General features: G+C 44.9%; 1 pseudogene; it reads left to right on the forward strand.

Annotated features, from left to right (window-relative positions):
* The first annotated feature begins 3,572 nt into the window (after nt 1-3,572).
* LOC139228021 (calcium/calmodulin-dependent protein kinase type 1D-like) overlaps nt 3,573-26,573 on the forward strand; it is a 58,237-nt pseudogene continuing 35,236 nt past the window's right edge.

Raw genomic sequence — 26,573 nt, forward strand, 5'->3', positions numbered from 1 at the left:
GGCTAGGGAAGAAGAGGTTAGGAGTGTTTGACACTCACAGGTGCCTCACAGGCTAGGCATAAGCTGTGGGGACGCATGAGTCTCAAAACCCCCTTCATAAGCTGTGGACACAGTCTCTCCAGGGATGCTCTTGCAGCACTCAGGGTACCTCACAGGCCAGGCATAAGCTGTGAGGGCAGAAGCCCAGAGAGAGACACCCAAGGCACAACAACACACCCCGAGAACCCCTTACACATCTCTCTCTTCCCCCCACCCCATTTCTCTCTTCCCCCTCATCCCATCTCTCTCTTCCCCCCACCCCATTTCTCTCTTCCCCCTCATCCCGTCTCTCTCTAATCCCCCCCTTCCCCCCCCTCTACCGGCTCTCTCCCCTCCAGACTCTCTCTTTCCCCCGAAACTCTTTCTCTCCCTCTCCCCCCACCCCGCCCTCCCCCAGGCTCTCTCTGTCCACCCCACCCCCTCAGGCTCTTTCTCTATCTCTCCCTCCCCCCAGGCTCTCTCTCTGCCACCACCCCCCCCCCCCAAGCTCTCTTTCTCTCCCCAAGCTCGCTCTCTCTCCCTCCCCAGGCTCTCTCTCCCCTCCCCAATCTTTCTCTTACCCCCCAGGCTCGCTCTCTTCCACCCCCCCCCCAGCACAAGCTCTCTCCGCCCCCAAGCTCGCTCTCTCTCACCCCCCCCAGGCTCTCTCCCTCTCTCGCCCCCGCCCTCCCCCTCCCAAGCTCTCTCGCTCCCCCCCCCCCCAAGCTCTCTCACTCCCCCAGTCTCTCTCCTCTCCAGACTCCCCGCCATGGCTTGCGGCTCAGTTCTCTCTCTCCCCGGCCAGCAGCTTCTCTCCCCACCCAGGATGTCTCTCGTCTCTCTCCCTCTCTCTCTCTCCCCCCCCCCCCCTCGCCAGGATCTCTCGCTCTCTCTCTCTCCCCCCCCCAGGATCTCTCTCTCTCCCAGTCGCTTTCTCCCCATGTGGAATGTGGTCGGACTGATTGCATGGTCCTACTTCCGGTTTGGGCGAGAGGATCGGAGACGGGGACTCCACAGCAAAAGCACAGTACAAATAGTCACTTTGTAATTTTTCCCTTCTCTCTTTTTTCTTACAAACCCCTCCCATTTTTTCTCTTTCCCAGGGCAGCTGGTGATGATTCCACCATTCACACCCTAACTAGACTCATCTTTTGATTCTTAACTTCTACCATTACCATCTCATTTTTGTCCATCATCCTTTTTGTCTCTCTAATCTCTCCTGCCTTCCACCCTATCACAGCCCTTCACTTTTGTTCTTTCCTCCCCTCCCTCTTTCCCTGCCCCTGCACTTCCTCAAGAATTTGTTACATCTCAAACTTTTCGAGTTCTGACAAAGGGTCACCGACCCGAAACATTAACTCTGTTTCTCTGCACAGATGCTGCTTGACAAGCATGTTCTGTTTTTATTTCAGATTTCAGCATCCGCAGTATTTTGCTTTTGTGTCCTTATCCTTCATTTCTTCTTCCTAAATATAACTACAAGATCTATTAAATATTTATAACTATTCTCACGTACATCTTGGCTAATGGGCAACAAATGCAGTACAGATATTCAGAACTTGGACTTCCCATACAGAAATAAAACAATAATTGTGCAGAGTTAATACACTTTAGTTGTAATTGTTAGTGAAACTTGGATTCAGACGGACTTCTTCTGTATGTCCCGTTTGTAGTGGAGCAGAGTGGAGAATATTGGGAATAAAAGAGCACTTTATCTGATATTGGCGCCTCAAAACTGTTCGTCTGGAAAACGCAAGCACGCAAGAAAGATCCTGGTATAAAACGGAGGGTGCTAGATCCCTCTCTGGATATTCTTCAATTGTTGCATTCATTTCAGATCCGCAGCAAAATGGCAGTAATCAGCACAGATTAATGCGAACATAGTTCAGAATACAAACAGGGATATTTATCCCTCAAATTTACATAACAAAGCAAAATGATCTGGTCATTGTCATATTGCTGTTTGTGGGAGCTTGCCATGTGCAAATTGGCTGCTGCATTTCCTACATTGGGGTACAGTAGCATAGTGGTATTGGCCTGGATTAATGAACCAGAGACGTGAGTTCAAATCCCACCACGGCAGCTGGGGAATTTAAATTCAGTTAATTAAATGAATCTGGAATTAAAAAACTAGTATCAGTAATGGTGACCATGAACCTATCAGATTGTCGTAAAAACCCAACAGGTTTAGAGAAGGAAATCTTCCATCCTTACCCTGTCGGACCTGTATGTAGCTTCAGACCCCACAGCAATGTGGTTGACACTTAACTGCTCTCTGAAATGGCCCAGCAAACCGTTCAATTGTACCAAACCGCTACGTCAAAGTCAGCACTGTCAGAGTACCTTCACCACAATCTGCAGTGGTTCAAGAACATTTCAAGGGCATTTAGGAATGGGAAATAAATGCCAGCCTTGCCAGCGATGCCCACAATCCCATGAACGAATAAATAAATAAAAGCTTTACAATAGTGACTACACTTCAAAAGTAGTTCATTGGCTGTAAAGGGCTTTGGGACGTCTGGTGGTCATGAAAGATGCTATCTAAGTGCACGTCTTTCTTTATAAATGATAAGGAATCTCCGATCTAGCGCATTGGGGATCTAACCCGTGTAAATTGGAGCGAGCATGTGATGTATATGAATCTACAGGACTCTTCTGTCTCGCAATTCGAGCTCAATTTTGGTCCTCTCCTCTTCGTGTTGTCTGCTTCCCTTGTCCTTAACCTTCCTCTTTAAGATGCCTATCTGTGATTTAGTGGCTCGGATTTCTCTGTAATCCGGAGCTAATACTCGGACCAAGCCAGAAGAAGCGGCTTTGGGGAGAACAATCACACCAGACAGTTCTCTGTAAGGAGCCTCGCTGTATTACTCCTCTACAGCTCTGCCTGAGCTGACACCGTTTATTTGGTGTAAGTATTTATCTATTTGTAATATCTGGCACTTGAGATTCCAGTTCATTTTGTTCCGGGATCTCCTGGAGTTGAGACGTGAGCTAAAACTGAAATCTGCTTTCTCAGGGAGTTGGCATCGATTGCTATTTAGAAATTAGAAAAACGATTTAATATTTTGGATTTGTAATGTTAAAGCTTTAGAATCCCTTAGCAGAGGGGTCAACAACCAGGGGGCATAGATTTAAAGTAACTGGTAGAAAGTTTAGAGGGGATTTGAGGGGAAATTTCTTCACTCAGAGGGTGGTGGGGTCTGGAACTCACCACCTGAAAGTGGTAGAGGCAGAAACCCTCACCACATTAAAAAAGTACTTGAATGTAAACTTAAAGTGCCGTAACCTACAAGCCCAAGGACCAAGAGCTGGAAAGTGGGATTAGGCTGGATAGGTCTTTGTTGGCCGGCATGGACACGATGGGCCGAAAAGGCCTCCTTCCGTGCTGTAACTTTCTATGATTCTAGGATTCGAATCCAACCAGACAAGTGTTATGCAGCATTTTTATGTTCCATAGCATGTAGAGTTTTGACCTCTTGGTGATTCTTATGATAGTTTATTTATTTTCCATTTTATTATCCTAGAAGTGTCAGGTTTGAGGACCTTCAGAGACGATGGGCCGTAAGGAGGGGTGTGGTTGTTGGAAGAAACAGACAATGGACATCAGGGACACCTTCCAGTTAATGGAATTACTGGGATCGTAAGTAGGTTTGTTTAAAATTAAAGACGCATCAAAATATGCATTTGATGGATTAAAAGGCGAGAAGAGAGGAGAGTGATTTATAAGGTCAGCAAATGGCAACAAGTGGATGGGATGGGGCAGCAAAATATGAGAGACGGTCACTCACTTATCATAGAATCATAGAATGGTTACAGCACAGGAGGAAGCCATTCGGCCCATCGAGCCCATGCCAGCTCTCTGCAAGAGCACTTCAACTAGTCCCATTCCCCCGCCCTTTCCCCGTAGTCCTGCAATTTTTTTTCCTTCAGGTACTTATCACATGCCCTTTTGAAAGCCGCAATTTGAGTCGGCCTCCACCACCCTTTCAGGCAGTGCATTCCAGATCCTAACCACTAGCTGCGTAAAAATGTTTTTCCTCATGTCGCCTTTGGTTCTTTTGCCATTCACCTTAAATCTGTCAATCACTTAAACTGAAAGACTAAACCTACTGGTGTGTACTGGTCCGAACTGGGACTCTCAGCAGGGTGATTGTACCCGTGGGACTCAGAGCAGTGAGGAGAATGCAGCATTTCCCTGGAGCAATTAGATGAAGGGGTCCTGTTTTTATGTTGTTTGGAATTATGTAGTTCAAGTGACATGACATGGACTACACCATGAACAAGACGTCTGAAAACTGCATTGTTGCTAGACGTAGGTTCAGTTCTCCACTTAAAACAGTTCCAAGAGCAGAGGGCCATTTGAAGAAATGCACAGTCTGACAAAAACACTTTTAATCAGTTGTAATTTTTACCATTAGGTTTTAAAGTTTTTAGATGTATCTTAAAATGTGAAATTTCTTCAAACATATTATATTCCTCAATGTAATGGTAGGGTCAGTGACTGGTGCCATTCGGAATGTCCTGCATTTGGCCCAATATGATTTTCATTTTGCCAGATACCTTATCAAAACCCATATAGTCCCATTAAATTTAAATATGCTCTTCTTTATTTTTTTCTTTAAAAAGATCAATCTTGATGACAGTAATTACTGACAGGCTTTAGTTTTTAAAAATATATTAAGAATTACCTTCTTTGCTTCGAAGGGTATAAATAAAGTGACTAATTTTGAAACATGGTTAGGATAGTACATTAAAATAAAAACAAAATACTATGGATGCTGGAAATCTGAGACAAAGACAGAAAATGCTGGAAACTCTCAGCCGGTCAGGCAGCATCTGTGGAGAGAGAAACAAGGTTAATGTTTCAGGTTGGTGACCTTTCATCAGAACTCTATTTCTCTCTCCACAGAAGCTGCCTGACCCGCTGGGTGTTTCCAGCATTTTCTGATTTTTACTTAGGATGGTACACCGTCAATCCAGCTGCTCCAGTGCCTCCATGCTGTGTACAGCTCAGGTACCGGGACAGTCAGCAGAGGTAGCTTCAGCTTATCACCTGCATCCTTCTACCTGCAAGTATATAACAAATACCATCAGACCACAGGAGGCAGGAGTTACATAAGAATATAAGAACATAAGAACGTAAGAAATAGGAGCAGGAGTAGGCCATACGGCCCCTCGAGCCTGCTCCACCATTTAATACGATCATGACAGATCTGATCATGGACTCAGGTCCACTTCCCTGCCCGCTCCCATAACCCCTTATTCCCTTATCGGTTAAGGAACTATCTATCTCTGTCTTAAATTTATTCAATGTCCCAGCTTCCACAGCTCTCTGAGGCAGCGAATTCCACACTTTACAACCCTCTGAGAGAAGAAATTCCTCCTCATCTCAGTTTTAAATGGGCGGCCCCTTATTCTAAGATCATGCCCCCTAGTTCTAGTCTCCCCTATCAGTGGAAACATCCACCTTGTCAAGCCCCCTCATAATCCTATACATTTCACTAAGATCACCTCTCATTCTTCTGAACTCCAATGAGTAGAGGTCCAACCTTCTCAACCTTTCCTCATAAGTCAACCCCCTCATCCCCAGAAGCAACCTAGTGAACCTTCTCTGAACTGCCTCTAGTTCTCAAATGCAGCATCCTAATTTCAGACACGTTGTAAATAGATTAGAAGTTGGAGTGCAGGGCTATCTTGAATTTTGTTTAGATATTAATTTGTTACAATGTAGGTGATAGAATGGTAGTCACCTGTTAACCCATCCCGTGAAAGATATACTGCTCCTTCAAATAGCAAATTCGTTTTTATTGCTTTCAAAGATTTAAGTGGTGCTTTTCCACACTTTGCACCTTTAAATGAATGATTTTGATTTTGTGGGTTTGATCTGTACACAGGCGTGTTCCGTGTATGTGTAACAAACCCTGTTCACACTACAGTTGCACTCTCCTGTTTGTGATGTGAAGTGGTCACATGTCAAGCACATGTCCAGCCTTGCTCACAGCCTCACCACTTGTCAGCGGTAAGTAATCCCCTGAGATCTGCTATATCTGTGTGGCACCACCCCAGTGTTGTGAAAGTGAGGTAAGGTTAAGCCAAAATCCCAGCTCCCAGTCTTCTCTTTCTGGTACAGGTACATCAAATTTAAAGATACAATTGCGTCTTAATCCCATTCTCTGGGTGCTATTACAATAATATAATTTCTTAAAATGTAACTGTTATCGGTGTAGAGAGAGCAGGGAATTGACAGCAATTGATTGCATATTGTTTCCTGATTAGCCTGTATTAAAGATGTCAGTCAGCATTATCCTCCTGTGCAAGTGTCACTGTTGATCCAAGTTCTGGAATTAACTGGTAGCTGTTGTGAAATGACAAAAAACGAATCAGAATTTGAACAGAAATCTGGTACATATGTTTTTTAAAAAATGATACCTGTCCAGAGTAATCAGCAGGCTGCAGTCCTATCTTAAAAATAAGAACATGAGAACATAAGAAATAGGAACAGGAGTAGGCCATTTGGCCCCTCGAGCCTGCTCTGCCATTCAATAAGATCATGGCTGATCTGATCATGGACTCAGTTCCACTTCCCTGCCCACTTCCCATATCCCTTTACTCTCTTATCACTCAAAAATTTGTTTATATCCGCCTTAAATGTATTCGATGACCCAGCCTCCACAGCTGTCTGGGGCAGAGAATTCCATAGATTTACAACCCTCTGAGAGAAGAAATTTCTCCTCATCTCTGTTTTAAATGGGCCATTCTAAGAATGGGCTAGAAACTCCACTTTTTTTGCATGCTTAATGCCCACTTAACGCCCATTTTACCATTGAAATGATGTTTCACGTCCATATATCGCCCATTCTGGCACAAAATGGAAATTGACGGGCTTTTTTAGGAGAGATATCGGCAAGCATTATTTTCCCAATGGGCTTAATGCCAAGAAAAAATATCACCGCTCACCCACTTTTTTGGGGTGGAATCAGCAGAATGGGCAAATTCAACGCCCATAATATCGCCCAGCGTTACTTTCCGCACGGAATTAATGCCGAGATTCAATATTAATGCCCGCCCACTGTTTTTTGTCGTAAAGAGCATATTTACCCAAACTAGTGGCCATGGAGATCGCCCATCTTCAATTTCACTACCTCGCACCCATATCGCCCACAATATCGCTCACTCAAAAAGTGGAACTAACCGAAATGATGTGGCTGGCATTTGTTAAGTCCCACTCTTATGTGAGGAGCTGATATTGGAAAGATTTGCCTGAAAGAGCACTGATGTAAGCGACAATGCTGACACACTGCTGTGTGTGTGCAGCTCAGACATCAATGGTGCCCATCACCTTGGTGCCAGTTAAAGTTTATGTTGATTGATGTTAAGTTGTATTTAACTCTTTCATGTTAAGGAATCACCAGTATGTAACGGTCCAGCTATCTGAGACAATGCGCAACAAGGTTATGTTCAATAACAAAAGTTTAATACCAACATTGGTCTGAAATCATAAGTATCACAGCCAATAACACCTAACCCCTGCCCACACCCCACTTTTTCCACCATGGACATAAATCACATGTTCAACATGTCCACCAACACAGAATACAAAGGCAAAGCAGGAACGTGGTCCCCAGCCACCATACATTGCAAAAAATTGCATACCCCAGATGGAGATATAACACAGCCATCACCTGCGCACATGCACCTCACTTTCCTTCCCCCCTCTCCTTCTTCTCCCCACCTCTACTCCTTCCCTATCTCACTCCATAGCGCCTGGCCGAGGAGCTCCTCAGGCGGTGCCTCATTGGGGGGGTAAAGGCAGATGCATTGGTTACACAGGTACGGGAGCGGGCGGTGCCGAGGGGGCAACATTCTCTGATGCAGTAGCAGGATCTTGGTCCTTGCTCTCAGCTGTCATTCACAGTGGTGGTGCAGAACCTAGGGGTGGAGTGCTGCGCTCGGGGACCACTGGGAGACCTGTGGCAGCAGTGTTCCTGGCTATCGCATCCAGGGACTCCGCCATGCACGGAATGTACTCGGTCATGGTGGCCAGGTGTCGGGAGATGCCTCCCAATGCCTCGATGAGCTGGTCACCAATATCTACAGTCCTCCTGGACAACTGTACCATCTCTCCGCTGTGATGTTGCGCTCCTGGGGACAAATGGGGTGCCCTGTGGAGAGATGCTTGGGGCCGGCACCTCCAGAGTGGAGGCGGGAATGACTGGAGGACCACTAGATGGCCTTGGGGTGGAATGGGTTCTGGAGCGTGGCAATGCAGGTTCTTCGAAGTCCGCGCTCTCATCCGTTGAGAACAGATCCAACGGATTGACGGGCGACAATCGGAGCTCCTCAGCACCAGTTGTAGTAGGATCGTCCACTGACTCCTGCCCCACACCCCCACCTTCTGGCCTCTGTGGCCTTGTCTGGGGCCACGCTGCTGGCTGAGCTGCAAGACACAAATGAGGTTATTAGAGGAGAAGGAGGTGCTCGAGTGACAAGGTGAGTCCAGCGCTACACACAGCATATGCACGACAAAAGCACCACCCCTCCCAAAATCATTGCAGACATCACATTTCATGACCATCAACACATTGTGCATCGCAATGATTTTCATTAGGCCAGCATTATTTCTATGACACTTTTAGAAATCATCTATCATACATAATTATTCAGATGTAAGTTCGTGTGGCATCTATTGACTTTACATCACGCAATGGTGTAAGCTTTACTCACGTGGCATCACTTCAGGGTCTGCAGATGCGTCTGTGGCTGTCCGGGGGTGCTATCCCAAGTGTGCTAGCACTCGCTCCTCCATCTCTGTGATGTCGCTGGGGACTGGTGGCCCCCCACCCGTTTCCCTCTGCACGGACCTCATCGTCGATAGCTTCTTCTGTAAAAGGCGACAGGGCGACATAGCATGAGATCGTTGCGTGATCACATTGCTAGGTACTGTCACAGAGACTGATACAACACATAACTGACAGATGTAATCATGATTATTATGATTATCATTCTTTACCTAAAGACATACACCGTGATCGCAGACTTTGAGTAAAAGATTCCCGGTAAAAGTGCAAGACCTCACATCTGCTGATAGTCACTCATGACTGTTACAAATCAAATTATATAAATACATAAGTACATGTAAATCAATGTAATACTTACTCTTGCGGATCCCACAAGGTCGTTTGCAGCATTGGTTGCCCTCACGCACCTCGTAGGTCGCTGACCAGACCACCTCTGCTATCTCGGTCCATATCCTCTGGTAGGCCTTTGGGGTGGGCTTCCCACGCCCTCCCTGTGTCAAATCACCCCAGTGTGACTCGACCTCCTACAGGAGGGAGGTATTTGATTCGTCCGAGAACCTCCTGGCTCTTTTACGGCCTCCAATGTGCTCCTCTCCCACCTCACTGCTCTCTCCAGCATCAGTCTCCACAGTGTGCTGTGATACCTCCTCCTCTCCCTCCATTATAGGCCAAATTCGGTCAAATATGTGGCTGGTAACAGCTACTTTTTGTTTGCCTACTTGCTGTGAAGCTCTAAAGTCTCCCTCCTTCCTCCCAAAGCAGTCATACCACACTCAGCCACGCCTTCAGTCCCTCTGAGCTCCCTCTCTCTCTATCTCCTCTTCTGCACAGGTCATGATGACCCTTGACCTCCAGAATCGTGGGAATCGAGCGTTGCCATACCGTTGCTAAGGATGGCCACACTTTATGGCAGAAGGTCAAAAATATTTAACGCTACCGCCCACTTGATATCGCTCCTTCCGATCTGCTACAAGGGACAACTCCTGTATCTCCCAGTCTGCAGTATACAGTTGCAATAAACAGGTTACCAATGTCCTGTTTGCCAGGACTGGCCAGTAAATCACATTCCCCATTGACCTCAACAGTCAACAGGAGAGAGCTGGGGGTTTTGCAGCAGTGGCTAGCTTCGCATGCGTCCAGGGCATTACTGTCTGCACACATGTTGCCATCTCAGGCACCAGAATACCAGCTGGCAGCATTCGTGAACAGAAAGAGCTGCTGTTCCATTAATGTCCAACTAGTCCTCGATCACAGGAAAATGACAATCATGAAAGTTTGTACAAGGTATCCAGACAGGTGCCATGATGCATTTACCCTGCGACACACAACCAGCACCCCCAGTATTCAACCCTTCCACCACTGAGACAGGATAGCTGCTCGGGGACAAGGAATGCCCCCTACATCCGTGGCTCAGGACACCCCTGCTGAAATGTCATTTTGAATATTCTTTTCACCGCAACTGCTCAGCCCACACGGATGGCTACCTCTCCCTCTAGTGTCTTTAAAGGCAAGAGATTGTGCCAGTCTTTAGCTCCTTGAAAGCACGACTCAAGTTATCTAGTTCATTTCCCCATTGTTCCTGGTTAAATGGCACTTTTCATCGGTACCATCAGTGAGCCCGCTACTTTATTACATTAATGCTGTAGGATGTCATTTCAAATGTAATTAAACTGCACTTATTGGTGATGCAAAGCAGGCTACAACATTTTCCACTATTTCATTTGATATCGCTCACGGTAACGCCCATTTTCAAAAATGTAAACTAGGTGTTTTGAAAATGGGCGCGATCTGAAAACCCTTTTTTTCCGCCCACGCCGGAAATAACGCCCATTTTTGGCCGATAAGCACAAAAGTGGAGGTTTTAGCCCTATGTCCCCTAGTTTTAGTGTCCCCTATGAGTGGAAATATCCTCTCTGCATCCACCTTGTCGAGCCCACTCATTATCTTATATATTTCAATAAGATCACCTCTCATTCTTCTGAACTCCAATGTGTATAGGCCCAACCTACTCAAACTATCTTCATAAGTAAACCCCCTCATCGCCGGAATCAACCCATCTCTGAACAGCCTCCAATGCAAGTATATCCCTCCTTAAATACGGAGACCAAAACTGTATGCAGTACTCCAGGTGTGGCTTCACCAATACTCTGTACAGTTGTAGCAGGACTTCTCTGCTTTTATATTCCATCCCCCTTGCAATAAACTGATCCCATCCTTTATTAACAGTGCTACCCCACCTTATTTTCCTGTCTGTCCGTACTTCCGAATTGTCAAATACTCCTAAATATTTAGTTCCCAACTTCGGCTAACTGTTGAACACTATTTGAATTGAACTCTTAATTAGATTGCAGGCTAATGATTGGTCCCCGGTGCCCACTGCCCTCTCTACTCTTGTGAACAGGAAGCTGCTGTTTATTGGGCTGTCAGTGGTTTTTATTTAATCCTGTGACAGAAAAACTTTTTCAATCTTTTGACTTATTTATTTATCAGTTTTGCACACAAACAGCAATTCATATGCTAATAATAGAAGTGATTCACCAAATATTTTACAGCAAAGACATTATAAGAACATAAGAAACAGGAGCAGTAGGTCATTTGGCCCTTGAGCCTGCTCCGCCATTCAATAAGATCATGGCTGATCTTCTACCCAACTCCACTTGCCCGCACTGTCCCCATATCCCTTGATTCCCTTAATATTCAAAACTCTATCGATCTCTGTCTTGAATATACTCAACAAATGAACCTCTGCAACTCTCTGGGGTAGAGAATTCCAAAGATTCACCACCCCCTAAGTGAAGACATTTCTCCTCATCTCAGACCAAAATGGTCGACCCCTTATTCTGAGACTGTGACCCCTGGTTCTAGATTCCCCAGCCAGGGAAAACATCCTCTCTGCATCTACCCTGTCAATCCCTGCAAGAATTTTGTATGTTTCAATGAGATCACCTCTCATTCTTCTAAACTCCAGAGAATATAGGCCCAGGATCGGTCCAAGTCAGTATGGATTTATGAAAGGGAAATCATGCTTGACAAATCTTCTGGAGTTTTTTGAGGATGTAACTAGTAGAGTGGACAAAGGAGAACCAGTGAATGTGGTGAATTTGGACTTTCAAAAGGCTTTTGACAAGATCCCACACAAGAGATTTGTCATGTATCTTACATTATTATATATAACTGTATCCAAACATGCTATACATGACTGTAATAAGATATGACCTGTAACCACCAGCATACCTTACCACCAGGAGTGCACTTGCAAGAGACAGGTATATCAGGACAGGTCTCAGGCAAGTGCAGCATTCCAGAGCTGTGAAATAAAGGTACAGGTCCAGAGTGACCTTGACTTCACTACATGCCTCGTGTAAATCTGTACTGAGGGGACGAATTACGGGATTACAGAATCCACAGAATGGCGAACAACAGATCAGATGAAAAGTACAATGCCGAAGACAATTGGGAGGACTTCATAGAAAGGCTCCAGCAAAGCTTTGTAACCAAAGACTGGTTAGGAGACGACAAAGCAGACAAGAGAAGAGCCCATCTCTTGACCAGCTGTGGCTCGAAAACATACGCTTTAATGAACGATCTGTTGGCACCGAGAAACCAGCAAGCAAGTCGTTTGAAGAATTGAGCACACTGGTAAGAGACCACCTGAAGCCAGCGAGCAGCCTACACATGGCCACACACAGGTTCTACAACTAGAGATGCTGTGTGGGCCAGAGCATACCCGACTTCATGGTGGAACTTCGGAGGTTGGCTAGTTTGTGTGAGTTCTCCGATGAACTGAGGAGAGAAATGCTGAGAGACTTTTTCATTGAAGGAATAGGCCACGCAGGCATATTCCGAAAGCTCATAGAGACCAAGAACCTGACCTTACAGGCAGCAGCACTGGTTGCACAGACATTCTTGGTAGGGGAAGAAGAAACGAGGTTGACTTACAATGCAGGTACGATAACTAATGAAATATCGGAACAAGAAGTTCACAGCACTAAACAAGCTGCTACCCCCACACACAGACAAAACCAGCAGAACAGGCTTTCGACAGCAAGCAGTGGCAACAGAAGCCATCAAGGGCCACAGGAACGGCCGTTCACACCTCATCAACCCACAATGCGAACAATCAACTACAAACTGAGAGAAGCTCAAGAGAGATCAGCCAGACGCAGCTCATTCTTTGCAAGCAGTCTGTGCTGGAGGTGTGGGGGTGGGCACTCGTCAAGGGAATGTCGATTTCAGCAGGCTGTTTGCAGGAACTGTGAATATACAGGGCATTTGGCCCTCATGTGCAAAATAACGGCAGCTCGGCTGTTATACGAATCGGATGGGTCGGAAAGCGGACCAGAAGACGGTGGGAACAGTACCCGGGACACCGATGTACAGCGGGTCAACACGATCAATGGCCGCTGCTCCTACAACAGGACGCCTCCTAAAATGATGAGGGTCCTACTCAATAGGATACCTGTCAACATGGAGCTGGATACGGGAGTGAGTCAATCTCTCATGGACGCTCAACAATTTAAACAACTGTGGCCGCATAAAAGAGACAGACCAAAACTCACAAGGGTCGACACCAAACTAAGGACCTATACCAAAGAAATCGTACCAATCCTCGGCAGCGCCATGCTCTCTGTCACACACAAAGGGACAGTGAACCGACTTCCCCTGTGGATTGTCCCCGGAGACCCCCCAACACTGCTGGGGAGAAGCTGGCTGGCAAAACTAAACTGGAAATGGGATGATGTCCATGCCATGTCATCAGAGGAATGGACCTCCTGCTCAACAGTTATAAAGCGATTTGAACATCTCTTTCAGCCAGGTGTGGGCACTTTCAAAGGGGCCAAAGTCAAAATCTACATCACACAGGATGCTAGGCCGATCCATCACAAGGCCAGAGCTGTACCCGATGTGAAGAGAGAAAAGATTGAACACGAACGAGACAGGCTTCTGTGGGAAGGCATTATATCACCTGTGGAATTTAGCGACTGGGCAAGTCCCATCGTCCCAGTCATGAAGCCTGTGGGGACTACAACTCTACCATAAACAGAGTCTCCCTACAGGACCAGTACCCGCTGCCCAGAGCGGAGGACTTATTTGCCACATTGGCTGGAGATAAACTTTTCTCAAAACTAGACCTCACATCTGCGTATATGATGCAAGAATTGACCGAGGAATCCAAGCTACTCACCACGATCAACACACATCGAGGCCTTTTCATGTACAATCGATGCCCATTCGGCATCAGGTCGGCAGCTGCCATATTCCAGCGCAACATGGAGAGTCTGCTCAAGTCCATCCCGGGGACGGTTGTATTTCAAGATGACATACTTATCACGGGCAGGGACACCGACTCCCATCTCCGTAATTTGGAGGAAGTACTAAAGCGGTTGGATCGGGTAGGCCTACGAGTCAAGAAATCCAAGTGCCTGTTTCTCCCGAGGTTGAATTTTTGGGCAGAAGGATTGCCGCTGATGGAATCCGCCCAACAGAGTCCAAAACAGAAGCAATTCGCCGGCACCCAGGCCCTGGAATGTTTCAGAACTGCGCGCCTTTCTCGGGCTACTCAATTACTTTGAGAACTTTATGCGGAACTTAAACACGCTGCTGGAGCCTCTCCACGTGCTACTCAGAAAGGGGTGCGATTGGTTTTGGGGGGACGCTCAGGAACGCACCTTCAATAAGGCACGCAACCTTCTGTGTTCCAACAGTGTTTTGACTTTCTTTGACCCAGGTAAAAAGCTAGTTCTCACATGCGATGCGTCAGCGTATGGGTCGGGTGCATTTTGCAACATGTCAATAGTGCGGGCAAATTACAACCCATAGCTTATGCCTCCAGGTCACTTTCGCGGGCGGAGCGCGGGTACGGAATGGTAGAGAAGGAGGCGCTTGCGTGCGTGTACGGTGTCAAAAAGATGCACCAAAATCTTTTCGGGGCCAAGTTCGCATTAGAAACCAACCACAAGCCCCTCACGTCCCTCCTATCTGAGAGCAAGGCAATAAACGGCAACGCCTCGGCACGAATTCAACAGTGGGCACTCATGCTGGCGTCCTACGACTATATCATAAGGCACAGACCAGGCACAGACAACTGTGCCGATGCGCTCAGCAGGCTACCCCTGGCGACCACGGAAGAGTCTGACAAACAGGACTGTGAGATAGCCGTGGCAATCAATGCCTTTGAGTCCACAGGTTTGCCCATGACGGCTCGCCAAATCAGAGCCTGGACGGCCAGCGACCCCATGTTATCCTTAGTAAAACGATGTGTCCTAACCGGAGACTGGGCAGAGGCTCGCGATGCCTGCCCCGAGGAATTAAAACCCTTTCACATGAGCTATCACTACAAGCAGACAACTTGATGCGAGGCAGAGAGGCATTTGTCCGGGAGCCCCACCGCGAGCACCCGGGGATCGTTCTCACGAAGGCCATAGCCAGATCCCACGTCTGGTGGCCTGGTATTGACGCGGACTTGGAGCTCTGCATCCGAAGGTGCACCATTTGTGCCCAACTCAGCAATGTCCCCAGGGAGGCTCCCCTGAGCCCCTGGCCCTGGCCTTCCAAACCATGGTCGCGGGTGCACGTAGACTATGCAGGCCCATTCATGGGCAAAATGTTCCTCGTAGTTGTAGATACATTTTCAAAGTGGATCGAATGCACCATTTTAAACTCGAGCACAACCTCCACCACTGTGGAGAGCCTCGCAACCATGTTTGCAATGCATGGAATCCCTGACATATTGGTCAGCGACAATGGTCCGTACTTCACCAGCGCAGAATTCCAAGATTTTATAATTGACCACGGCATAAATCACATCAAGATGGCACTGTTCAAGCCGGCCTCCAAAGGCCAGGCGGAGAGAGCAGTGCAAATCATTAAACAAGGAATGCTTAAAATCCAAGGTCCCACGCTGCAGGGTCGCCTGTCGTGACTGCTGCTGGCATACAGATCTCGTCCGCACTCATTTACTGGGATCCCCCCCGCGCAACTGTTGATAAAAAGGACTTTAAAAATAAGGCTCTCATTAATCCTCCCAGACATGCACGAAATCGTTGAGGCAAAGCGCCGTAAGCTGACTGAGTACCATGACAGAAATTCAAGGGGGAGATGGAATGAGATAGGGGACAAAGTGTTTGTACTAAACTATGGCAGGGGTCCCAAATGGCTTGCAGGGACAGTAACGGGCAAGGAAGGAAACAGGCTGCTGGTAGTACAAATGGACAATGGCAAAACCTGCCAGAGGCATGTAGACCAAGTCAAAAGCAGATTTACCAACAACACTGCGGAACCAGAGGCAGACTACAATGTGGAACTCGCACCACACCTGGTGGACAGACAGAGGGAACAACCTGAGGAAAGGGCAATCCCAACAGACAGCCCAGGCGAGTTAACAACAATCACACCAATCGAAACAGACAGCCTAGGTGAGATACCAGCAACCACACCCAAAGAAAAACAGACACCAAGGCAAACAGCTGAACCACAACTCAGACGCTCCACGCGAGAGCGTAGACCACCTGAGAGACTGAACCTATAAAGACAATAAGACCTTGGGGGAGGGTGATGTCATGTATCTTACATTATTATATATAACTGTATCCTAACATGCTATACATGACTGTAATAAGATATGACCTGTAACCACCAGCATACCTTACCACCAGGGGTGCACTTGCAAGAGCCAGGTATATAAGGACAGGTCTCAGGCAAGTGCAGCATTCCAGAGCTGTGAAATAAAGGTGCAGGTCGAGAGTGACCTTGACTTCACTACATGCCTCGTGTGAATCTGTACTGAGGGGACAGGACTTTACAAGATTGGTGTGCAAAATTAAAGCACATGGTATTGGGGGTAAAGTATTGATGTGGATAGAGAATTGGTTGGCAGACAGGAAGCAGAGAGTCGGGATAAACGGGTCCTTTTCAGAATGGCAGGCAGTGACTAGTGGGGTGCCGCAGGGCTCAGTGCTGGGACTCCAGCTATTTACAATATACTTTAATGATTTAAATGAAGGAAATGAGTGTAATATTTCCAAGTTTGCAGATGACACTAAGCTGGGTGGTGGTGTGAGCTGTGAGGAGGATGCTAAGAGGCTGCAGGGTGACTTGGACTGGTTAGGTGAGTGGGCAAATGCATGGCAGATGCAGTATAATGTGGATAAATGTGAGGTTACCCACTTTGGGGGCAAAAACACGAAGGCTGAATGGCGGCAGATTAGGAAAAGGTTCGGTGCAACGAGACCTGGGAGTCATGGTACATCAGTCTTTGAAAGTTGGCATGCAGGTACAGCAGGCGGTGAAGAAGGCAAATGGTATGTTGGCCTTCATTCCTAGGGGATTTGAGTATAAGAGCAGGGAGGTCTTACTACAGTTGTACAAGGCCTTGGTGAGGCCTCACCTGGAATATTGTGTCCAGTTTTGGTCTCCTAATCTGAGAAAGGATGTCCTTGCTATTGACGGAGTGCAGCGAAGGTTCACCAGACTGATTCCAGGGATGGCAGGACTGACATATGAGGAGAGACTGGATCAACTGGGCATGTATTCACTGGAGTTTAGAAGGATGAGAGGGGATCTCATAGAAACACATAAGATTCTGACAGGACTGGAAAGGTTAGATGCAGGAAGAATGTTCCCGAGGTTGGAGAAGTCCAGAACCAGGGGACACAGTCTAAGGATAAGGGGTAAGCCATTTAGGACTGAGGTGAGGAGAAACTTCTTCACTCAGAGAGTTGTTAACCTGTGGAATTCCCTACCGCAGAGAGTTGCTGATGCCAGTTCATTGGATATATTCAAGAGGGAATTAGATATGGCCCTTATGGCTAAAGGGATCAAGGGGTACGCAGATAAAGCAGGAAAGGGGTACTGAGGTGAATGATCAGCCATGATCTTATTGCATGGTGGTGCTGGCTCGAAGGGCCGAATGGCCTACTCCTGCACCTATTTTCTTTGTTTCTATGTGTCTAGTCTACTCAGTTATAAAGTAGATGTACAGGTTTGGAGCTGTTGACTGCTGATAAGGGCAGATATGGGGTGGGGGTGGAAACGGGCAGTCATTGAATGTGAACAGTGGGATATAATTATGTATTGCTCGGAGCTGTCAGGTGTGAGTATTCTTATCAGACAGGTTACAGACCTAGCTACATGTTGGAAAAATGGTGCAGTGACAATAATGTGTAAAGGGGAACCATGTCCACAAGAACTTCTGCCTGGGACATTGTCCGCTGCTAGTGTTTCCATATGCCATCGTAGGAAGTTTGAGATGTGGTGAAAAGCAGTAGATTTATCAACCTTGCAATGAGTGAGTTGAGTGGCATCTCAACTGGTGGATGTAGGATGAATTAACATGAGGAGGAGATGACAGACACACTGATACCAATGCATTGTCCCCACCAAACCTAGAGACTTTTGTGAATTTTTTTTGTAATGGTAATTATCACAAGATAATTATAGATGAGGAAGACCATTTGGCACATCCTAATTCATCCATCCAGGAAAATCCTAATGCCCCACCCACCATTGTAACATCCAATTGTTTCTTAAGTGATTCTGGGGTTTCCACCTCCTCAACTCTTTTTGGAAGTTTATTCCACATGTTGATCACTCTTTGTGTGAAGAAGAATTTTCTGATATCAGTCCTAAAATTAACTTTTACTAGTTTAAACCAATGTCCCTTTGTTCCAAAGAAAAAAAGAAAGACTTACATTTATATAGCGCCTTTTACGACCACCGGATGTCTCAAAGCGCTTTACAGCCAATGAAGTGGAGTTACTGTTGTAATGTGGAAAACACGACAGCCAATTTGTGCGCAGCAAGCTACCACAAACAGCAATGTGATAATGACCATGTTAATTTGTTTTGGTTATGTTGATTGAGAGATGAATATTGGCCAGACACCGGGGATAACTCCCCTGCTCTTCTTCAAAATAATACCATGGGATCTTTTATGTCCACCTGAGAGAGTAGACGGGGCCTCGGTTTAATGTCTCATCAAAATTCAGCACCTCCAACAGTGCAGCACTGCACTGGAGTAATAGCTTAGATTTTTGTGCTCAAGTCCTTGGAGTGGGACTTCAACCCACAATTTTCTGATTCAGAGGCAAGAGTGCTACCCACTGAGCCACAGCTAACACTACTCCACTACTTCAATATAAAGCAATATTCCAGGTTAACATTTTCTATACATTTAACAATCCTATATACCTCTTTAAGATCACCTCTCAAATTTCTTCTTTCCTCATAACTCAAATCTTGGACTCTGGGGGTAAGCCTTGCAGATCTTCTCCTCTCTGCACTACCTCCAGCACTTGTTTCTTGGCAACCAGAACTGGATGCAATATTCAAGATGCAGTCTGACCAGAGTACCAAGCAGTTCAATCATTCGCTTCTCTGACGATATTCTATCTTTTTGACTATGTAGTTAAACATCCTATTAGCTAAGTTGAATGCTACTCTATCTTGGTGGGACATATTTAGCATGGTGTTTACCAAGACTCCTAGGTCTCTTTCAACTTCAAGCATCCTGACTAGAGAAGGAAATCCCATTTGGGGTGGTGAGGTAGCATTTACATAAGAGCCTAAGAACATAAGAAATAGGAGTAGGCCATATGGCCCCTCGAGCTTGCTCCGCCATTTTATACGATCTTTGCTGATCTGATCATGGACTCAGGTCCACTTCCCTGCCCACTCCCCATAACCCCTTATTCCCTTGTTGGTTCAGAAACTGTCTATCTCTGTCGTAAATTTATTCAATGCCCCAGCTTCCACAGCTCTCTGAGGCAGCAAATTCCACAGATCCACAACCCTCTGAGAAAATAAATTTCTCCTCATCTTAGTTTTAAATGGTTGGCCCTTATTCCATGATTATGCCCCCTAGTTCTAGTCTCCTCCATCAGTGGAAACATTCTCTCCGCATCCACCCTGTCAAGCCCCTCTCATAATCTTATACGTTTCGATAAGATCACCTCTCAATCTTCTGAATTCCAATGAATAGAGGCCCAACCTACTCAGCCTTTCCTAATAGGTCAACCCCCTCAACTCTGGAATCAACCTAGTGAACCTTCTCTGAACTGCCTCCAAAGCAAGTATATCCTTTCGTAAGTATGGAAACCAAAACTGCACGCAGTATTCCAGGTGTCACCAATACCCTATATAACTGTAGCAAGACTTCCCTGCTTTTATACTCCATCCCCTTTGCAATAAAGGCCAAGATTCCATTGGCCTTCCTGATCACGTGCTGTACCTGCATACTAACCTTTTGTGTTTCATGCACAAGTACTGCCAGGTCCTGCTGTACTGCAGCACTTTGCAATCTTTCTCCATTTAAATAATAACTTGCTCTTTGATTTTTTTTCTGCCAAAGTGCACGACCTCACACTTTCCAACATTATACTCCATCTGCCAAATTTTTGCCCTCACACTTAGCCTGTCGATGTCCTTTTGCAGATTTTTTGTGTCCTCCTCACACATTGCTTTTCCTCCCACCTTTGTATCATCAGCAAACTTGGCTACGTTACACTCAGTCCTTTCTTCCAAGTCATGAATATAGATTGTAAATAGTTGGGGTCCCAGCACTGATCCCTGCGGCACCCCACTGGTTACTGTTTGCCAACCAGAAAATGACCCATTTATCCCGATTCTCAGTTTTCTGTTAGTTAGCCAATCCTCTATTCATGCTAATATATTACCCCCAACTCCTTTTATCTTGTGCAGTAACCTTTTATGTGGCACCTTGTCAAATGCCTTCTGGAAGTCCAAATGCACCACATTCACTGGTTCCCCTTTATCCACCCTGTTCATTACATCCTCAAAGAATTCCAGCAAATTTGTCAAACATGACCTTCCTTTGGCCTCACCCCCAAAATTTTCCGACGTTCTCTGGTGGGATCCTGCCTGAGTTCAGTTAGGATCATGGAGGAGAATTCCCCCATTATGTCCTGCACCTCAGCCTTGAAGATGGTAACAAGATGGTGACTCTCATTAGGCGGCAGTCATCTTCTGGGTTACTTTAATCAAATGTTGTCATTTCTATAGATTATTTTTTTAATTGAATACAGAGCCATACATTCCACAAATGCTTGAGGAGATATTGACGTGTACTAACAGAACACTGCAACTGTGTAATATCTTCACAGAGCACAGCACACACAGCTCCTAACATGGCAGGCAGCTCTCGCGGAAGCCTCCGGAATCTGCCTGGTTCTGTTTATTATTACTCTGCAGTTGCAGTACACAATACGTCCACATCCACAGTGTGGAGCTACAAACATTACAAGCTTACAGACATTACATTTCTCCCTCCTTAATGAAGAAATTATTATAACAAACATCATACATAACTTTCATGTTTATACATAACACAGGATATAAACTTATTTTTCTTTTCCATATTTACAAATTTAACTTTACCACTTGTTTTCTGTTTCAAAGAGGATTTCTTCGCTCTCGAACAGAATCTTCCAAACATGGTGTCGAATCTAAATTCATTCGAGGCTCATCCTGAGGAACATTTTCCTCCACGGAATTTCTTTGATTTTCATTTGAACTCACTCTAACTTCAGGCTCTTTGTTTTCCTGACTCGGTCTCAGACTTTCATTCTGATTCTCTCCTGGATTTGTTTCCAGTACATTGGATTTAGGATTTTCTACTGGTGTATCAAAACTATCTGATGAGTCAGAAATAATTGAATCATTCCCACCTTCAACTCCTTCCATGACTGTAGGTAAAATCTGATCAGTATGAACAAACCTAACCTGTCCATTATCAAACATCTTTAGCAAATATGTGCGAGGACCACATATCTTCACCACTCTTCCTGGTAACCACTTTAACCATTTATGGTGATGGTTCTTCACTCTCACCTTCTGGTTTAATTTCACACTTCTCTCTTTTACTCTACCCCTATCATGATTCTCTTTCTGTCTTAATTGTGTCTCTTCTACGGACTGTGCCAAATTTGGTTTTAACAACGAGAATCTGGTTCGTGGCTGTCGTTTGAGAAACAACTCTGCTGGTGTTCTACCTGTAGTTGTATGAGGAGCATTTCGATATGTAATCAAAAAATTAGCCAATTTGTGATCCAATGACAACTGTCGTTTCCTTGGATTTGGATCTAACATTTGTTTTATGAGGCACATTTTACAATTTGTACAGTGCACTCTGCTGCACCATTCGAAGCAGGATGGTATGGTGGAACCTTGGTATGTTTCACACCATTTTTGCTTGTGAATTGTGCAATTCTGAATGAAATTGTGGTCCATTATCTGAAACAATCTCTTCAGGGAGGCCAAATGAAGAAAATAATTTTCGTAAAATATCCAATGTTTTACTTGTTGTTATTTTCCACATTGGAAACACCTCAGCCCACTTCGAATGGCTATCAATCACAATGAACAATTGTTTTCCTACCAATTCAGCAAAATCATTATGTAGCCTTTGCCACATCCTGGGAGGCCATTTCCATGGCTATAATGGTACTGGTGATGGTTGCTTGCTTACCGATTGACATGTCATACACTGACTCACGATGTACTCTATATCTTTATCAAGACCTGGCCACCATAAATAACTGCGTGCAAAACTCTTGGTCAAGCACATTCCCAGGTGCTGGTCACGGAGGTCTTCTAATAATTTGGACCTGAATTTATTTGGTATAACCACTCTTGCACTCCACATGATACAATCTTTATCGACTGATAATTCATTCCTACGAATGAAGAATGGATGTGTATCTTTGTCTGTTACCTGGTTTGGCCATCCATTTGCAATATAATCATACACCTTTGACATCACTGGGTCACGTTTGGTTGCTCTACCAATCTCTTCAGCTTTTACTGACAGTTCATCAATGTATGAAAAATAAAACACTTCTTCCCTATCGGGTGTAACTTGTAATGGGGAAGGCAATCTAGACATTGCATCAGCATTACTGTGATCAGCTGATCGTCTGTATTCAATATCATATGTATATGCTGACAAAATCAAAGCCCATCTCTGCATTCGGGCTGCAGGTAATGTTGGAAGTGGGGACTTTGGATGGAGGAATGCTGTTAGGGGCTTTTGGTCCATAACGATGGTAGACTTACGACCATACAAGCATTTGTGAAACTTCTTGACCCCAAAAATTAATGCCAAAGCTTCCCTTTCCATTTGCGTATAATGACTCTCTCTGGCACTGAGAGTGCGTGAAGCAAAAGCAATTGGTCTCCCATCCACTACATGATACTACTGCCCCAACTCCATACAGAGAGGCATCACATGCTAGCTTAATCTCCTTAGATATGTCTTAGTGAACTAACATGGTGCTCTCTACCAATTTGCTTTTACACTCCTTGAATGCTGTATCGCATTCTTTTGACCACTTCTAATGGACCTGTTTTTTCAAAAGTTCATTCGGTGGATGTAATACTGTAGCCAAATTTGGTAGGAACTTCCCATAATAGTTCAAAAGACCCAAGAATTAACGAAGTTCAGTGACATTCCTGGGAATGGGTGCATTTCTAATTGCAACCAATTTTTCCATGGTTGGATGTAAACCATCTTTGTCTACTCTGTACCCTAAGTACTCCACTGAGTTTTAAAATAACTCACACTTATGAGCAGACACTTGTACTCTGTACTTCTCTAGCTGTTTGAGGACTTCATTCAATATGTTATTATGAATTTGTCTATTTGATGCTGAAATTAGTATGTCATCCAAATAACATACTACCCCTTCAATACCTTGCAAAATCTGGTTCATCACCCCTTGAAATATGGCAGGGCGGAAGACATTCCAAACCTCAGCCTATTAAATTGATATAGGCCTAGATGAATATTTATAGTCAAACATGACTTGGACTCCTCATCTAGTTCAAGTTGTAAGTAGGCATTCGTAAGATCCAGTTTGAGAAGATCTGACCACCTGTCAGTGTTGTGAACAAATCTTCTATATTCGGCAATGTATTGGGGACATTACCCTCTAGAACCTGGTTTATGGTTACTTTATAATTACCACATAATCTTACCTTACCGTCGGACTTAGGTACAACAACAATGGATGTAGCCCAATTACATCAATCTATCTTACAAATAATGTTCTCAGTCTCTAGTCTTTTGAGTTCTTGCTCAACTTTTTCCTTGAATGCATATGGTATGGAACGTGGCTTGTAGTAAACCGATCTAGTGTCCTTATGTACCCTGACACTCGCCTTGAAGCCTTGGATTGGACTGCCCGATTTGCAGAACATCTTCGGATACTTCTTGATAACCTCATCCATTGGTGAAAATCTCGCTTCGACACAGAAAATCTTACTCCAATCCAGCTTCAGTGAGCTCAACCAATTTCTTCCTAGTAAGGCGGACTTGTCTCCTTTCACTACTATTAGAGGCAAGTTCTGAAATTGATCTTTATATTTCACCGGTACGGTGATACGACCTACCACAGGAATTTTCTCTCCCGAGTAGCTCTATCTTGAATTTCTCCAGTTGAAAATCACGCAATTTGTCGCGATATAGTGACTCCGGTACTACATTCACGGAGGCACCCGTGTCAATTTCCATTGGTATCTTGAATCCCGCAACATCTATGTGGATTTTGATGTTTTCCGAATCGCTGTCCTTTAACCTCGTGCTCCTGATGACGTGTAATTCTAACATCTCCTCGTCCTGTTGTTTTTCTTCCATGCTATGTATTCTCTTGGGCTTTCTACTCATAGCTTTGAACGCTGGACTCATAGCTTTAAAAACTGGTTTACCCTTCAGTTGGCATGCCTTCGCAAGATGCCCAGTCTTTCTGTAGAAGAAACACTCTGCCTTCACGTATGGACAACTTTGAGCAATGTGTTGTCCCAGGCACCTATAGCACGACTTCGACGCTCTGTTAGAATTTCCAGTTTCTGAGACTTTGGGCCCCCACCATCTTTTACTTTGAACCTGCAGGTGATTTATCTCGGTTGACTGACGACCGTAATCATTATTTAATTCCCTGGAATATTGTTCGGTCATATCCATCGACCTCGCTGTCTGACAAGCAACCTCAAAAGTCAAGTCATCCATCATCAATAACTTCCTTCTGATCACATCATTTTTCACCCCAGAAAACAAAACGATCCCGTAATGCTCGGTTTTGAAAGTTTCCAAAATTACATTGCATCGATAGCTTTTTTAATGCTATGATATAATCACTGATACTTTCATCAGCCTTTTGATTCCGAATCCCGAAACGATAGCTTTCAGCAATTTCTAACGGTTTGGGGTTATAGTGCTGCTCCAGCTTCATTAAAATGTCTTTAAGCGTTGTGTCCTTTGGCTCGTCAGGCACAAGCAGATTTACAAGGGTTTCGTACAATGCCGGACCCGCCTCCGCTAAGAAGATCGCTTTCTTACGTTCCAACACAGCCCGGTTCTGGACTGCATTGTCTGGAACTTCGATTATGTTGTTTGCAGTGAAATACATTTCTAGCTGATCCACATACGCTTTAAAACGTTCCAGGTCATGAGTATATTCCTCCAAATGTCCGATTACGCCTGCCATTTTAATCTCTAGCTGTTCACACTGTGTGCTGTATTTTACCTTGGATTTTTTTAGCTTTTTCCAAAGACAGAAACTTCCAAAGTCTCTCTGTCGGCTGACTGAATCCTTCCCCAACAAAATTTAAGCTTCAAATCATCAAAAAAAAATCCCATCTCGCCACCAAATGTGATATATTCACAGAACACAAGCACATACAGCTCATAATATGGCAGGCAGCTCTCTCGGAAACCTCCTGAATCTGCCTCGTTCTGTTTATTATTACTCTGCAGTTGCAGTACACAATACGTCCACATCCACAGTGTGAAGCTACAAACATTACAAGCTTACAGACATTACAAACAGCTTGTATTTATATATTACCTTTAACATATTGAAACATCCCAAATTGCTTCACAACAGGAGGTGGGGGTGAGTCTGACACAGACCAGAAGCTAGGGGATGAGTTATGGGGGTGACTAAAGGCTTGGTCCGAGATAGGTTCTGAGAACATTAAGATGAACAGTAAGTAGTCATCTTAGCCTCCGAGATATGAGGGGAGCTGTACAATTCGGACGTGAGAGACAGCAAATACCACATAAACTTAAATATTGAGAATCCCTTATTTCCTATTTGCGATTTGCATCTTCCTTTATTTCTACCAGTAAATTTTCCTTTTAGCCCTCATCGTGATTCTGAACATAGTAAGTATGCTATATCAGGCTTTATTTATATACCACCACATCATTATTTTGATTTTCCTGTATATTCCTGAAACACAACAGTAAGATGTGCAGTAACAGCTAAGCTGTTTCTGAGTGATATACTGTCTACAATGGTATGCATGCCACACATGCATCACAAGTTATACAGGAGCTGTACACCATTGCAAGACATGCACTATATTATGGCTTCTGTACCCATATCAGAAACTAGAAGAATGAATCCCAACTGGAACTACAGATAAATACAAATCAAGGAATCCACTTTGTACTCACATTGACTTTTCCCTAAAATTAATGACATAAGAACATAAGAAATAGGAGCAGGAATAGGCTATTTGTCCCCTCGAGCCTGCTCCGCGATTTAATAAGATCATGACTGATCTGATCTTGTGCTCAACTCCACTTCCCTACCTGCTCCCCATAAACCTTCACTCCCTTATCGTTCAAAAATCTGTCTATCGTCACCTTAAATATATTCAATGACCCAGCCTCCACAGCTCTCTGGAGCAGAGAATTCCACAGAATTATGATCCTCTGAGAAAAGAAATTCCTCCTCA

The sequence above is a fragment of the Pristiophorus japonicus genome, chromosome 17 (genome assembly GCF_044704955.1).
Source record: "Pristiophorus japonicus isolate sPriJap1 chromosome 17, sPriJap1.hap1, whole genome shotgun sequence".
NCBI classification, from domain to species: Eukaryota; Metazoa; Chordata; class Chondrichthyes; family Pristiophoridae; genus Pristiophorus; species Pristiophorus japonicus.